Source organism: Crocodylus porosus, unplaced genomic scaffold (genome assembly GCF_001723895.1).
Source record: "Crocodylus porosus isolate Cpor-Errol unplaced genomic scaffold, CroPor_comp1, whole genome shotgun sequence".
NCBI classification, from domain to species: domain Eukaryota; kingdom Metazoa; phylum Chordata; order Crocodylia; family Crocodylidae; genus Crocodylus; species Crocodylus porosus.
The window spans coordinates 1195328-1212074 of NW_017728925.1; the positions used below are offsets into that span (position 1 = coordinate 1195328).

Sequence of the window (16747 nt, forward strand, 5' to 3'; positions counted from 1 at the left end):
TGTGTGTGTGTGTGTGTGTGTGTGTGTGTGTGTGTGTGTGTGTGTGTGTGTGTGTGTGTGTGTAGATGCTTATGATGCCCCCTGCATCCAATCCTCCTGCTCCCACCAACCCCAAGCAACTCCTTGCTAGGACAAGCCAGGAAGTGCTGGGAAAAGCTTCAATGCTGAGCAGAGCAAAATCCTGGACATCTGTTCATATTTTAAAAAAACGCCTGGATGGAGATGAGAAGACCCAAAAAGAGGACATGTCTGGGAAACCCAGATGTATGGTAACCCTAAATGAGTAGGCACTGCCTGCATTTACACTGCACCTTTCGTGGCCTTATTCAGAGAACGCCCTACCAGGTGCAATGCCAGCAGGTGACTTTCCACGACATGCTCCAGGCTGCTGAGAAGGAACTGGGTGCATAGTCATCTCCTTTGTCATTGGCATGAGAAGCATATCCCTTTGGTCTGAAAGGAAACCTGCACTTACTACAGCTCTCCTGTATTGTAAAGGATGAAATTCAAAACAGCAAAAGGGCTGTGGGTGAACAATTTAACCTGTATTTCTGAATGAAAAAATTCTTTAATATTTGAACCAGAGCTCTTCCATCTCTTATCCCCAGATCTTGGTTCAGCAGATTTAGCCAGTATTACTGGGGAATCCTACAAAATTTGACCAAACCTTTTCTTCTTTCAGCACCACTTTACATTCTTTTCCAGAGCTCCAGCTTGCATTTACTTTGCAGAATGGGAAAGTAAGTGTGCTGCTTGGGAGAATTCAGTTTTACTCCACAGCCAGTTGTCAATGTGTCTATGCTTGATAATTATATTCTAGTTTACTCCCAAGCCCTTCTTGACAACCACAGTGACCCAAGGGATTGGACCTGTCATACCCTTCACTACAACTGAGGAGATCCCCAAGGCTATGCTCATGTGCAGACCTCTCTTGTAGCTCTGAGTCTGTCCACCAGGCAAGGCCTTTTCCGTTTGCTTAGTTCTAACTAGTCATTAGCCATTCAGATATCATTAAACTGCCGTAGCAAAACTGAGCTCAGTGAATTGCCTATAGAGCAGGAACCATTTTCAAGAGCAGCTATTAAGAACCAAAAGGGCAGGCACTGCTTGTGTTTAAAGCTGTAAAATAAATAATATGCACAAATATCAGGAAAGTGGGAAAAACCTCTCTGAAAAGAGCTATCCTTCTGAGAGAGGATGACAAAAATTGGCAGTGGCCTCAGGGCTCCTGGGGGCTTGTGCAGAGCGCCCCACATGGTGCGGGGCAGTGGGGGGCAGCGGGGATCGCCCCCTGCTGGGCAGCAGCCAGTGAGTCCAGGCTTTTTTTTTTAAGGGCTGGGAGCTGAGGGGGGAACACAGCTGGGAGAGTGGGCAGGGGTTGGGGAGCTCATCACAGAGCCCCCTAAATGTGGTGTGGTGCAGGGGAGGGCAGCAGAGATCACCCCTGCACTGGGCAGCAACTGGTGAGTGCGGGTTTTTTTTGTTTTTTGTTTTGTCTCAAAGAGCTGGGAGCTGGGGCGGGTGGGGGATGGGGCCTGTGTGATTCAGCTGATTCTCCAAATCAGGTTCAGCTGAATCACTTTGGGACAGTGATTTGAATCACCAAATTGAATCACTGTCCCCTGAACTGGCTGAATCCAAAGCGAATACTAACCGCTTCACAGGCCTAGCGTTGAGCATTGTTAGCACTTGCCAAATAATAACAGAGAAAGAGAGAAATCACTATTACCAGCCTGAGTACTGAACATTTGGACTCACTGACAGTGGTAGCTGTCTATAGATATTTGGTATCTGCAGTAACCCAAACTGATTGAACACATCAGACAAAAACATGGCCCATGCTATGCTTGAGTGGCTCTTCTACCCTTTCTAGAGACTGAAGTTAGCCAGATGCTGAGCTTTATGCCACTTTTCCCTGACAGAAACATATATTTGATATTCATCAGATGTTCATCAGTTACACATGCACTAGGTGCCAGGATGCAGATATTGTTCATCTGAGTGTTGTTTCAAAGTCATTTGAGAGGAACAAGTCAGCATAGCTTCCAAAGGAACATCAAACCTAATATACTAGAACTCTTTGAATGTGCCAACAAAAATACTGCATCAGGAAGAAGCAGATGATATGATACATTTGCAATTTCCAAAAGCTTTTGACATGGTCTCTTACCAAAGCCAGTTAAGGAAACCGAGTAGCAGCCATGAGGAAGCTGCTAAAATGGCTGGTACTATATTTACCCAACATTTACCAGGGAAACAGGCCGCTGAGCTTCCATGGAACTGCAAATCACTCAGGATAAGCAGTGACCTTATCCTTCCTCCTACTGCCACATCTGTCTGCCTCCGGTGTACTGATCCCACTATCAAAATACCATTGGCTTATTGCTAGCATCAGTTTCTTTCTAAGCTTTAAAAACACCTGGCAACGATAATCAAATCATGAAGACAACTGGTGGGGCCAGAGAAATGGCAAAATATGCTATGGTACAGGATTGCCCATTTTTACTCTATCTACCCACACTCCAAGTAGACATGAATTTGGAATCGGACAACACCTGATCTTTTTTACTAGAATGAACAGTATTTACCTTACACTGTCTGGGGGTAAAGACCAGAGCAAAAAATAGTTTAATTCTTCTACAGTGCTCTCATCCTTCTCTGTCGCTTCCTCCCTCCCAGCAGGTCCAGCGTCTTGTTTGTTTAGTGGATACCAAAGAAGCCTCTTTGTTAAATTTTGATTCTTCCATTTCAAATTGTAGCACCTTTTTTGAGCAGATTACTTTATTAAGCCTCCCTTAATATTTAATGTACATTTAATAACAGCAATAATAAATATAAAAATAAATATACATGCTTATCACATACTGCTTGCCTCTCTGTATTAGCATTCAAGGCAGCTCAGAATGCATGCAGGTGAATGAGAGCCAAGTCCTAGTATGTCCACTAAATTTAGGACACAAAATGTTTCATTGTTTGCAGACTTTCTTGCGTTTTAGACTATCAGTACTGAAATAAGACATACAGCAAACACCTAGGGCCACATCTTGTCTTCTTTGTTTCTTGCTTGTCAAGTTCTTACAGGTTCTGAATGTCCCCAGGTTGCTTCTGCCAGCTTCAAGAGCTGATATAAGTATTTCTCGTCTACTCCTCACACCCCAACTCAAAAAAACCAACTTGACAGCATGGCCAGTACCACCTAGGCTGGGATTGCCACTGGGGACTTAAGGGATCTAGTGTCCAACTCTCATTGACTTTCAATTAAAGACACCCACTGATTTCCAGTGGAAGACTCCTGTGGGTTTCAGTTAGGATTAGTGCTTAATAATTAAGCTAACTTCTTCTTGTCCTTCCCCCACTGTACATGGAGAATGACTGATCACCACCTTCCTTATAACAACCTTCTAGATACCGGAAGACTGTAATCATGAACCCCTTTCAGTCTCTTTTCTGGACTAAGCAATTCCAGTTCTTTCATACTTTACTTGTATGTCATGTTTCCTAAACTCTTATCATTCCTGTTGTTCTGTCTAAATTGTCTATATTTTTCCTAAAGCATGCTACCCAAAACTGGACACATACAACAGCTGAGGCCACACCAATGACGAGTAGAGAGAAACACCAGTCCCTCCCCCCCGCTTTTTTTTTTTACAAACAATATCATACTGGTAATTCATAGTGAGTTTATGGCCCACTATTACTCCCAGATCCTTTTCTGCAGTCCTGCTACCTGAAAAGATATGCTCCATTTTATATTTGTGTACCTGACTTTTTCCTTGAAACTGTAGCTCTTTACACTTGTCTACACCAAATTCTTTCTTTTTTGATTTCAGACCATTTTCCCAATTTCTCAATGTCATTTAAAATCTGATCCTGGTCTCCAAAATGCTTACAACCCTTCCCAACTTGATGCCATTTTAAAAATCCCTCTATTTCATGGTCCAACTTATTTTAATGAAAATTCTTAATCGTACTGCATCCAAGTACCTATAAGATGCTCTGCTCTTTATTCAGGGAGGGATGCTGGGATGTAGTTGGACAAATCTTGTTTAGTTAAATCCAACAAGTAGGAACAACAGAGTCATACTGAAGAACCACAAACAGGAACAATGCCTTCTTTTCTTTGTGATGTCTCTTCTCTCTTCCCATGGACAGTCACAATGCTCAACCTTGCCTCCCACTTTCCTATGCTTAATGTCCCTATAAAAAGGTGTTCCTAAAAGACGGGACAGCAATTCTAATTGAAGTGATAAGGAAAACGGGAGAGCCCCAGGGCAAGAGACCCAGCAGCATTCAGTAACACATTTGGCCTTTCCCTTTTGTCACATCTCTATTTACCATGTCAACGTTCTGCTCTCCTTTCCAGATAAGCACCCAGCTATATGCCTGAGCTGTGTGTGTGGACTGAAAAAAGCCCTGCCCTTCCCAGAGGAGAGTGATGGTGTGTTTCTGTTTTGCCAGTTAGAAGGATCACTTAACTTCAGCACGCAGTGAGAGGTGAATCCATGAGCTGATTAAGCAAAATCACTGCTAATGGATGGATGGATTTAGAATGGATGAATACAGACTAGTGTATTTAATGTAGGTCCTCTCAATAGTATCACACTATGCCAATGAGTGACCCTCGGGAATTCTTTTTGTGAAAATGGTTTGGGTGTGAGACAGGCACACCAAAGCCAGGTTGAAAGAAAAGCATGACTGATTTGGGCTGGTCTATGAGTGACACTGTATTCACTCTTCAAACAGAGAGGCTGCTGGTATATCCATTGCTCACACTGCCTGGCACACAGCATCCACTCGAATGACTGCCTGAGAGTCCTCCCCCTGAGACAAAGCTCTCTCTACTGATAAAGAGTTAAGAAGCTCTCAGAGGCAGTTCTGTGAGAACATTTCTCAGAGGGCAGTGCACTTTTATTTGAAACAATTTTCCATTCCTTTTATATCTATATAATAGGAGATGGCTCTGGGGTCCCAGTTTTCCATAAGACCCGAACTTTTTTCCTCTGACTGGGGATGACCCCTGGTCAGCTTCCCTAAGAATAACAGAGGAAAGTTCAATGGGAGACAAAGATTTGCTCTTTCTAACCTAACTCCCAAATGCTGAGTCATGAATGATGCGAGTGGTTCAAAATTATCGCTTGGGAATGACTTGTCTTGGTTGAAACCATTTCTATTGTGTATCACGTCACAGCAAAGCATAGCATAGCATATCTCTACTGAGAAACAGACAGAAATAGCTGTTGGGGAAATGATCATTTTTTCCACTTGAAACATGCTGGGGAAAAAACAATTTATCCTCTTTTATTAATATTTTTGTTCAATATTTTGAGTTTCTCTTGAAAAACCCAAATGCCAAAAAACAATGTTTTTCAGTTTTCAGGAGTTTGAGGGTTTTTTTTTAAAGAGTAGTCTCCCATTCAACTCTCCATGTCAAAGAGCTATCTATAACAAAAATTGAAGGAGAAAAGGTTGACCTGTCCCAGAGACATGAAATTCAATACCTACCCTGTCTTAGTTTTCTATGTTCCCAGTTAACTTTCCTAAAGCCAAAGGGAGATGATGGACACACTCTACAGAAGTGCCTTGTTGTACAATTGCTTTGGAAAGCTGTTTTCAGACATGCCTCCTAGACATCAGGTGTGATATTCCTCTGAATTGTACTGCTACCTTCCCTGGAGAAAGCATTTTGTTTCTGCAGCCTAATTTAAGCCTTGAAAAATTGCCTGTGCTTCTCCATCTCTCCCAGAATAAAGGAGAATGCAATCCCTTGCTTTGATGAGAAGCACAGGGGATTTGGCCTTGTGAATTCTAAGCAGCAGTGGATTTCCTCTAAAAGGTAGGGGTATTCGAGAGTACACCTGAAACTTGGTTGTAGAGGATCCAACCTAATGTGTGTAGAAAATATTCCTGCTTAAATGACTGAAAAATCAATACATCAAAATCACAGGAAAAACATTTAGGGTAGGATTTTCCAATACAGTTAGCGTGGCACAACCCCGTGCCCAGTGAAGGCAGTGGAAGTTTCACCACCCTTAGCTTTTGTTTCTCTAGCATCAGCCTACGTATCTGTGACATGGGTGTCAAACATATGGCCCCTGGGCTGGATCGCACCAGCCAGGCTACCCTTGTGAACACGGCAGGTGGCAGTAAGAGAGTGAGCAAGGGCTGACAGCCCCAGTTGCCCTCCAGTCTCTTTACTCAATGCTACTGAAAGGGCCCTACCTCCTTGGCCAATGGCCCTCTTGCCATGTGATGCATGCTCCATGCCAGGGCTAGAACTGGAGCTGTTGCCACAGTGTACTCTGTGCACTGCTGCCATGGCATGAGGCAGCTGCAGCAGCTTGGGCTCCAGATGGAGCATGCAGCAGGAACTTGAGCTACCGCCCTGTGCACCAGGTGGGAGCCAGAGCCACTACTGCTGTGTACACTGGGTGGGAGCTGGAGCTGCTGCCACTGTCACCAGAGCAACCCTGTGTGCTGGGCTGGACCCAGCATACAAGGAGCCCCAAGGAATAGAACTGGCCCAGGGCAAGAAGAGAGTTTGAAACCCCTGATCTACAATATCCCTCCTATATAGTATATTCACTTCTATCCTTCTGAATGGCTGTAAGCACACAAATGGGCTGTGTTTAATCAGAAGGGCTTACACTAAAATCTTGAGAAATAAAGCATTAAATGAAAAAACAACTGCTAATCTTGGCTACCATATTGCAACTATATTGCTCTCCACTGGCATATTTTCAGTCACCATTGAAGATATCTAAAAGGCACAGCTTTGAAAACACCAATTACAACACAACACGGATAGCTTGGTTGCTTGCCATACCAGAATATTCCTTAGATCAAGCAGCCAATTTTCTCTTTTCCTTTCCATAGCCCTCTACAGAAGTCTGGCCCTAGAGTTCTCAGAAAATGGAAACAGAACTGAGCTAACCCATTCTTCCCAGTGAACAGCAGGGAATAGAAACTGTCCTTGGAAAATGACTCACCGAGCCACATTTTACCCAAGTGATAATTTTCCTGAACTAAAATCAATTTTCTCACTAAGAAATACATGAAGCAAATCAGATTGATCAGTCAGCTACTTGGTTTCAGTCTATATTAAGACTTGTGGCTCAATCTTTCCCACAACAGCCAGGATCTCTTCCCTTCTGGACTTGTTAGGTGTCCCATCTAGTCCTTCAGGGCAGCTCTACATTACACTTTTGCTTTACAGATACAGCTTTACTTATGGGACAGGGTTTTCATCAGTTTAGAGGTGATATAACTATGCCAGTAAATAAAAAAACCCTTGTCAACCTATGCCATGTCTCCACTAGGGGGCAGTGCCAACATAGCTATACCGGCACAGGTACAGTGGGGGAGGCTCTGTAGGGGAGACAAGACCCCAGAAAGTAGTGGTGAGTAACAAGACATTTTTGTAGGCCTGAGGGTCTCAAACAGTTCACGTATACTTCATTTATTCTGTTCCAGAATTTCACTCATACAGCTACATTTGCTTGCACCCTGCACTAGCCTGCTCACAGTTACCACTCCACGTTGGGGTCAGCAACCTTTTAGGATTGGTGGGCTGACTCAATAAAGCTAAGACCAAATATAGGCTGCCACTCCCCTCTCCCTGCCATGCTGCTGCCTTGCCACCAAACTCCTGTCAATGGTTCCAGCCACCTTCGCTGCCAATGTCCTCATTTTACGGGCTAGATACAATCGCTTGGTGGCCAGATCCAGCCCACATGCCACATATTGTCGAAGCCAGCTCTACACCTTAGATGCCAAAACTTTTCAGGCTAAGATAGGAAGGTGCATTTGTTGTTTATAAGCCCTAGTAAGAATGACTGACTTTGTTTAGAAGAAACTGGGCGCATCTACACAAGATGCTAAATACGCAGTAAACTAATTCTACTGTGCATTAGTGCAACAGGTAAAAACCATACTAATACGCTAATGCAAAACAGAATTAGTCTAGCGCGCATTAGCATCAGAAAAAAACCGTGCGTCAGAGCTACTGAGTAGCAATGCCAGTTATAGCACAGTTAGTACTTGTTATTACAAGTACTAAACTTAATGAGCTGTAATTACAGTACATTAATGAACCTGCAGATGCGCCCACTGTGAAACACAGAGTGGGAGAAAAACAGAGAGCAAGTGCGAAAAAAACCTAACCAGACATGAGGGAGAGAAGGAAAAGCAAATGCCACACACAGACTAGAACCTTGTGCTCCATCCTAAACTTCAGAATTTCTTCTTTTCTCTTCTGATTCAAGTACTGTCTTTCCTTTTGTAGGAATTAGTTGTTTAACTAAATCACACCTGAAACTAAGTAAGAGATGGGAAATATGAATTTTGTGAATTAAAAAAAAATGGATAAAGCATTTGATAGAACTTCCAACTCTACAAGACTTCCCCATCTTTTGCTGGTGCAGGCAATCAATTAACTGAACAGTAATGAGAATGCAAAAGCCATTTTCTGGAGTATGCAAAGGTTCTGCAAAAAGGCAGAAGGTATGTTTTAGCTGCAGTCAGTGGTGTTATTTCACACTGGATAGGACTCAGTGCTGTAGCAAGATTGGGGGGTGGGGGGTGGGCAGGGCAAGTGTCCCAGGCACTGATGGGAAGGGGGCCAACTGGCCCTGCCCAGTCGGGGCAGGGTGTGGGACAGAGCAGTGAGTGGTTCAGTTCGTGGGGCATGGGGATGGGGGGAGGGCCACCTGCTGCTGCACGCACTCCTAGGCAAGCACTCCTAGGTGGGGCATGTGCCCCCTGCCTGGATCTGTGCATGAGGCGAGGGCAGGCCGCTGCTCTGGGCTTCGCCCTGGGTGCCAAACTTCATTGCTATGGCACTGATAGGACTATCTGAGTTACTGTCAATCTTCAATCTAGCTAGGAAAGGTATCAATAGCCACAATAGGTCACTAACTGCCCAGGTCTGCACAAAGGATTATTAGCGTATATCCAACTATCTGTTATCAAACTCTAAGGGCTTGACACAGCTCCACATTAACAAAAAGTCATTTAATTTATGTCAATGGCTGTTGGATGAGGTCCTTTACCATAACCTGAAGTCTCACTGCTCAACATGAACTTTCTAAATGGTCAAATGCAGAGATCCACTGCCATATAGCTGAGGAATCCTTTACTTACTTTTTGATTCTTTAGTGAGTTATTAATATTATGCTAGTCCTGGATACTTTGTGGATGCATAGAAATACACCAAAATATGCTGGGAATTATATGGGTGCATAGAAAGACACAGGCCCTTCCAAAAGAAGAGGCCTTATATCATTCTACAAGCAATTACTTATTTTGGAAGAAACTTCTAGTTTCCAGTTTGTCCTACATTCTTGTTCTTTGCAAGTCCAGGAACGCTGTATTTCTATTTATTGCAAGAGTATCAATAAATGCAATAAATATAGATTGGCACGGGAGTCAGGATTTATTTATATAATCCTGAATCTTGAAAATGAAGTTACAGAAAACCCAATCCAAGCGTAGCGCTCATGCGCACAGAGTTTTTGTGTCACTTAATCTAAACTTTTTTAGAAACAAATAAACCTGTACGCACCCCTTTAGTGTGGCTATAGTGATATTTGTACAAAAGTGCTTATCTTGCAGTTGATTGTTCCCATTAAATGGGAACCATAGCAGCTTAGTAGCTAATGGTACTGACTTGTGGGTCACACAAAACAAACACAAAATTTCTGTTTTCATTTAACTGTGCAGCACTCACAGAAAAAGAACAGTGTGTTGTTATAAAGAGAAAAGGGAACACTATAAAGATGTGCAGACTTGAGGCGTACTGATACATGGTATCTTGTACATGGCTTCTTTGTGGTACTATTTCTTCACCTCTTTCTTGGGTAATGCTCCTTTGTTGAAAATATGGAGCCTGACAATTCTGAGAGTAGTAGACGAAGACTGGGTGAGTTAAAAGGTTGAGATACAGGGGTTTCTTTTCACTGCTCAGTATCTGACTCAACTAGTACAAGTAGATAGTGACTGAAAGTTATTCCCAACAAATGGCCACTCAGTGGCCCAAGAGCAACATGCTGGGGTTTCAGCCTACTAGTAGGGAGGGTCTCTGCATCCCACCTGCCTTCTACTTAGTGCCATACAAATAGTCGTAGCAAACGGGAAGGGACATGGAATGGGGACAGAGAGAGAATGGAATGGGGATTAAACTTTCCCATGATCCCTGAAGACAGCCCCAATGGGTCTGACACATTGATCCAACATAGGGTGATGAACCTCACACTACTGCTGCCTGTGCTGAACCTGTTCTGTTGGACCTGTTTGATTTTAACGATTAGCAATTCAGCAACAAAGTCACTTGGGAAACATGATTCTGCTATACTCTGTACAGGGTCCAGGAAACTGCAGTTGTTCATAAGAACTGTGCATACTTCTTGCTTTATGGCAGCAAGTTGAGAGGGAAATTAAAAAAAAAAGTCTCCGAATGTGATGGTTTTTTTACAAATATTTGCAGAACTCAATTCTACAAAGTGTCCACAGCATCTCACAGGGCATGTACATATGGTCTACTGTGTACTAGCTTGCCACCCTTTTCACAAGGATTTATATTACATGCTTGTGGCTATCCTGGTGAGAAACCCTACAAAAGAAGAATGCCAAAAGCGAGATTTTTCTTGGGTGGAACTGATAAGAAGCCAGAACTCATGAAAACAGAGAGAGACTACATGTTTATTCTTTTCTTAACTTATTTCATTACCACGGAGATCCCTTTAGGTCAGTCCTGTACTGCGTTTATAACGGAAATTTGTACTGACACTGCCAACGTTCTCCCTATTCTAGAGATAAACACAAGACCTTTTGGTCTGGCATTTGTGAACACTTCACCAGCTATAAATTTGTATAAAAAAATTTCCCATATATGTAATTTTTTCTTTTAAAATGGGATTGCTATGGTCTCTCATTTTCTTTCGACTGTAATCATAACTCTGCAATGCTTCACAGCTGTTGAAATACTGTGTTATTATGCATGGAAATAGGCTGAACATGTAGCTTTATTTCTGGTAATTTTCCAGCACAGACTGGAGTCATGCCCTGATGCAAACAGAACAGTTGAGAGGATGGCTGGCTCCAAGTCAAGGAATGTACCCTGGTTTCGGTATGTGCCTCGGAAAGAACTGATCTCGCTCTGCACAAGGAATCAATATAGGTTTGTGCGACTTTATAGTATATTTGCGTGCTATAACCTATTTATTACATCCTCAGATCAGGCTGTGACCACTACATCAACTTGCATGTGGGTGAGCAACCTTTTACAGCAGCATAATCCTTAATTTATTTCCAGTCTCAGCTATCATACTTTGATGTAGGCTTTCTAATGAGCTCTTTAAATAGTAATTAGAGGCCAGCACTGAAGAGGGAGATAAGTCTGTGGGTATCGAACTCTGCAGGGAAGGACCTGATAAGAAAGAACTGAATGATTTTCTTCTGGGATCAAATCCAAAGAACAATTATCCCCTCGGTATCATGCTGCTTAAACAGGAACAGATTGAAAAAAATACTTTACAGTGGCTGGTGATGAATGGGCTACTTTCCCCTTGCTTTGCAAAAGAGAGGCTTGGCGGGGAGAAGGAGGGGGGTTGCCAGCACCTGAGATAGGAGAGGATCCAAGTACTAGCAATATCTGTTCTTATTTAGATAAAATAATGCACTCTCCTCACATACACAAATTAAACCTTTATATATCTCTGTCTCCAGATAGATGAATTGGACAGGAGCTCTGCTAATTTCCTCCTTTTTTAGCCCGCTGACAATGAAACACTGATTTTCATTTTCAAAATCCAGGTGCTGGATATCAGTAACATAGTAATACTTAGCACTCATGAGGTCATTAGCTTTCTGTCATTGTAAGTAAGAAGCATTACACCTTGCTGAAATTGTTTTTTTCTCCTAATTATATCAAAACTGTTCCAGCCAAACACTATTGCAAAGAGCTCCAACTATCAAGCAGGACAACCTTACCCATGGGCTTGGCTAAATGCTCACTAGTTATCCTCTGATGTTGCCTGCAAGTTAAATATGCCTGAACATTTTAATCAGCTTGTTTTCTCACCATTCTGCGGCCTCAGGTGATCCCTGGTTTTGCAACACAAAATAACCCATTGTGGGATTATTAGTAGAAAGAAAGAGAAATGATCGGATTGTCATTTTCCTAGCATACTCTGGCAGCCCTGGTAGCTGGCAGGGGATTCATGATAAATTGTGCAAACTCTTATTAAATTAAGCAACCACAATAACAGCATCAACTGAATGCTTGGTTGTTCTTTTTAAGAAAGAAGGGATGTTTTCTTATATATATTTGTATTACAGTAACCCAGGAGCCCCGGGGATGGCCAGAACCTTACTGCATAAAGCACTGTATAAGCATAAAATAAAGTCAGTCCTTGGCCCAGAGAGCTTCCATCTAAGAAAGCTACACATGCTCACAGAAATACACAGGCGCCCAAGAGGCACGCACATCAACCTAGAATCATAAATATACTGACAAGAAAAAAAATCTGGAATTAAAGCCATCTCCTCATTTGTATCTACCTCATCCTTAGCAAGTTCTATTCCTTGCCTATCACCATGATAATGAGCACTCAAGATCTTCCTATGGCTCTCAGGTCCTGTAGGGCACCTCAGAAACTAGATATGCTATGTGCCAGGCACAGAGGACTGGAAGGAATTTTCTGGAGTCATCAAGCCCCAGTACCTGCCTATCGTAGGCCAATATGTTATATAATCCCTTTCACTGATAAAGGGAGACTGTTCCAGAGCGTCCCACTTCTGGGAGTATGAAACCATCTTCTAGTTTCTACCCTCAATTTATTCATGGCCAACTTGTATCCATTTGTTCTTTTGCCAATACTGTCCATTAGCTTAAAGAGCTCTTTTCCCTTCCACGGTGTAGCTAAATAGATCAACCATATCCCCTCTCTGCTATTGTTCTGCCAGGCTAAATGAACCAAACTCTTTTCATTTTCTCTCCGTGACAAACTCTTTGTTCTTCTGATCTTCCTTGCAGCTTTTTTCTGCATCTGTTCCAGGTCTGAATTAATTTTTTTTGAACATGGGTGACCAAAACTGCATATAACATTCCAGGTGGGGCACTGGTGGTGCCTCATGTGGAATCATTAATAATACATCTCTGTCCTTACTAACTCACCATCAGCCTGTGATCAGCCAGGCTTCCCGGGTCTTTCTCACTGGTGGTTTTCAAATGATGAGCTTCAAGCTTATAACAAAAAGTACTGCACTGCATAAGTCCTAAGTGCATAACCTTGCACTTTTTCTGATTACATTTCATGACATGTCTAGGACTCAGATCCTCATCATCCGATTCTTCCTGCTTGATATGCCAATCCTCCTCTCTGTTGATGATTCCTTTCATCTTTGTATGATCAGCAGATTTCACTGGTGGATTCCTACCTTTTTCGCTTAGGTTATTAATGAAAATATTGAATAAGACTTGTCCCAAAATCAATCTTTGATGAACTCTACGAGTGTCCTCTCTCCATCCTACTATTTTCCCTTTCAACATTAGCTGCTACTGTAGCTACTTCTTTAGCCACCTTACAATTTTAATAATCCCCATCTTCTTCATCTTAACTAATAATGTTATAGATGAGATTTTATCAACTACTCCATCAAAGTCTAAACATATTAAACCTACCACATTTTCACTGTGTAGAACATCAGTTGTCTGATCAAACAAAGGTATCAGGTTCATAGGGCATGAACTACATTTGATAAGCCCATGTTACATTTTATCATTTTCCATTTACCTCCATTTCGTTTATTATCATTTCCTTCAAAATTAGTTCTAAAGTCCTGCATACTATTGAGGACAGACTAAAGGATTTTACCACCTGTTTAAGTATAGATACTGCATCTATTATTATCAAATCAGATTATGCTACCCTCATATTGATAGATTTGTTAAAAAGACTTGCAGTCTCATGGGCCAGCTTTTTAAAGGGTTCTGTGATGGAGATTACCCATCCCCCTGATTTGAGAGCATTAAATACTCTGAGTTTTATTTCTACTTCTGTTGCAGGAACTTCTAATTCCATACTCTTGTCTCATTAGTCATGCCCCCCTTCCCCTGTCTCATTGAAAACTGAGGCAAAGCATCATTTGGTTTTGAGGCCAGACCTAGATGATCTTTAATCTCGACCCCCATCCTCACTATGTAGTGGCTCTTCTTCTTTCTCCTTTTATGTGGTTGAAGATGCTTTTGCTATTTAACATTACTTGGCTAGACCCCTAACAGTTGCAATTCTCACTTTATCACTACACTTCTTCACCCAAAACACTTTATTTATTAATCAGTCCTTTTTTTCATTCTTTTTAGACTTTCTGCTAATTTCATCTTGAAGTAGCAATCATCCAGTTGGGTCTGAAGCCTTTCCTAAAAGTTTGGTCCCTTTTGCTTGGAATACAAGTTCAAGAGACTTTTTGCACCTTTACCTTAAAGAAATTCCTAATCTCCTCTACATTCAAGTTCCTGAAGTCTAGTTGACTCACTAAGTCATTCCCCTTAGTTTATCAAACCTGCCTTTCTGAAATTGCCAATCTTAGTTACAGGCATATAGTCCATTAAATTTTAAAAGGTATCAACTCATGATCAACTTGATACAAACCTAATTTCTACAAACATCTCTTCTCCATAACATCCTCGTTAATCATCCAAAACCTCATTCATCACTTCCTGTTGGTTGAATTCCTGTTTGTCTAAAATACTTGTTGGCTATCACATCCAAGTATATCTGAACCCTACCATTAGGGCTGTGCGAAGCTTCGGGTGGTGATTCAATTCGGAGGAGATCCGGTCCGATTCAGTGGCTGAATCTCCAAATCTAAATCAAATCAGGGAACCAATTAAAAAGTCTGAATCAATTCAAAGCTCTCTGAATCTTCAGAAAAGATTTGGAAAGCTTTGATGATTCAGACAGTGCCTGGTGGCTGCAGTAGGGAACTGCAGCCAAACTCGGAGCTAGTAAGTAGGAGCAGGGGAGGGGACCATGGGGGGACCCCTGACAAACCCCATCCCCTCCTTGCTCCCCCAACCCCCTGGCCCCCGCCTGCCCCCCCATGGCTGGCCTGCCTGGCCCAACTCCCGGTGCTTTAAAAAAAAGCCCCCACTCACCAGGTGCTGTTGGGCGGCGGGGGGACGGACGGACGGACAATCCCCACTGCCTCCCACTGCCCCACACTGCATGGGGGGGCTCTGCATGAGCCTCCTAGCCCCTACATGGCTGCCCTGCCCGCCCCAGCTCTGGCCTTTAAGAAAAAAATACCCAAGTAAAACCCCCGGACTCACTGCTCCTGCAGCGGACTCGGGGCATCGGGGGGGGCTCATCCAGAGCCCCCCATGTGGTGTGGGGCAGCGGGGATCACCCCCCGCTGGCTTGAGTGGTAAGTCTGGGGGTTTTCTTGGGTGTTTTCTCTTAAGGGGCAGGAGCAGGGCTGGGCAGGGCAGCCATTGCCGGAGTGGGAGAGGGGTGGGGGATGGACCTGGCCTGGCTGATTCGGAGATTCGGCTGCAGATTCGGCCAAATCGATTCAGGACAGTGATTCAAATCATCGAATTGAATCATTGTCCCCCGAATTGGCCGAATCCGAATCTGAAGTGACTACTAGCCACTTCACACAGGCCTAACTACCATTATTAGTAGCTTTTGTTTTCCGACCTATATAGTCTCCTATAATAATACAATTGCCAGCGCTGTTTCTGTCTCTAAAACATTATAGAGATCAATATCCCTATCAAAACCTAAGCCTTGGAGTCTAGCGCAGACCCCTCACTCTACCCCAACACAACCTCTCCTATCTTCCCCCAAAGTGATTTTTGACCCAGAGGGATTCATTTTATTCACCTCTGATTTCACTGCCATAGTAAAGGATCCTGATAAGATCAGCCCATGAAAATGACCAGAAGTACCAGTGGTCACTTTCTAAAAATGTACTCCAAGCCTCCTACCTCTTCCACAGCCCTAGTCCATCAGCTTATTTAAAACAGTGAATAACTTGGACAGGTCCTGTGGATCAAATCAGCCAGTCTTCTGCTCCCCAGTTGCCTTGATATATAGCCTCAGGGGAGAGATAAGATTCTTGGCATTAAAAAGGATTCAGTTAGACTCCGGCATAATTACAACACTGAGATTCTTCTTTCCTGTACAGTAAACATCCTCAGCACATTAGAGCTTCATTAAGCTAAAGAATACAGGGGACTGCTATACAATGCAGATCTACAAATTGGGGTGTTGCAAGGCATTGTGGGGGTGGAAGGAAAGGAAGGAAGGAAAAGCAGATCCTGAGAGCCCCCTGCAGCTGTGCAGTGAGACTGTGTCCCTGCTTTAGCACATCTTGCCTAGAGGGAAGGTATGTAAATTGCCACAATAATTCAGCACATGGATCACTGCATTGTAGCAACGGTGCCAGAGTTACCTGCTACACCTTCTTCAACTTACAGATTCAAAAGGCTTGCCCTGAGCTGTGTACAAATATGCCAGTAGGTGCCAGGACTTCAGCTTGCAACTCTGCATCAAGTTACTCCCTGGGAGCTTTTTTTTTTTTTTTTTTCAGATGCACTATCGGGGAACATTTAAGATTCATTCACTATAACAACAACACACCATGTGGTAGAATGATGGTGATAAGCCAAAGTCTGTTAGGAAAGGTCTTAGGACTCTGTGTTTTGCTACCTTGGAAGATTTTTATTGTAGGGAAGCAAAGGAAA

The 16747-nt window shown here is 42.9% G+C and overlaps 1 protein-coding gene across 5 annotated transcripts in view; it reads right to left on the reverse strand.

Moving 5' to 3' along the window:
• EXD3 (exonuclease 3'-5' domain containing 3) overlaps positions 1-16747 on the reverse strand; it is a 430752-nt gene that overhangs the window by 146137 nt on the left and 267868 nt on the right. The gene's annotated exons all lie outside the window — the stretch shown is intronic.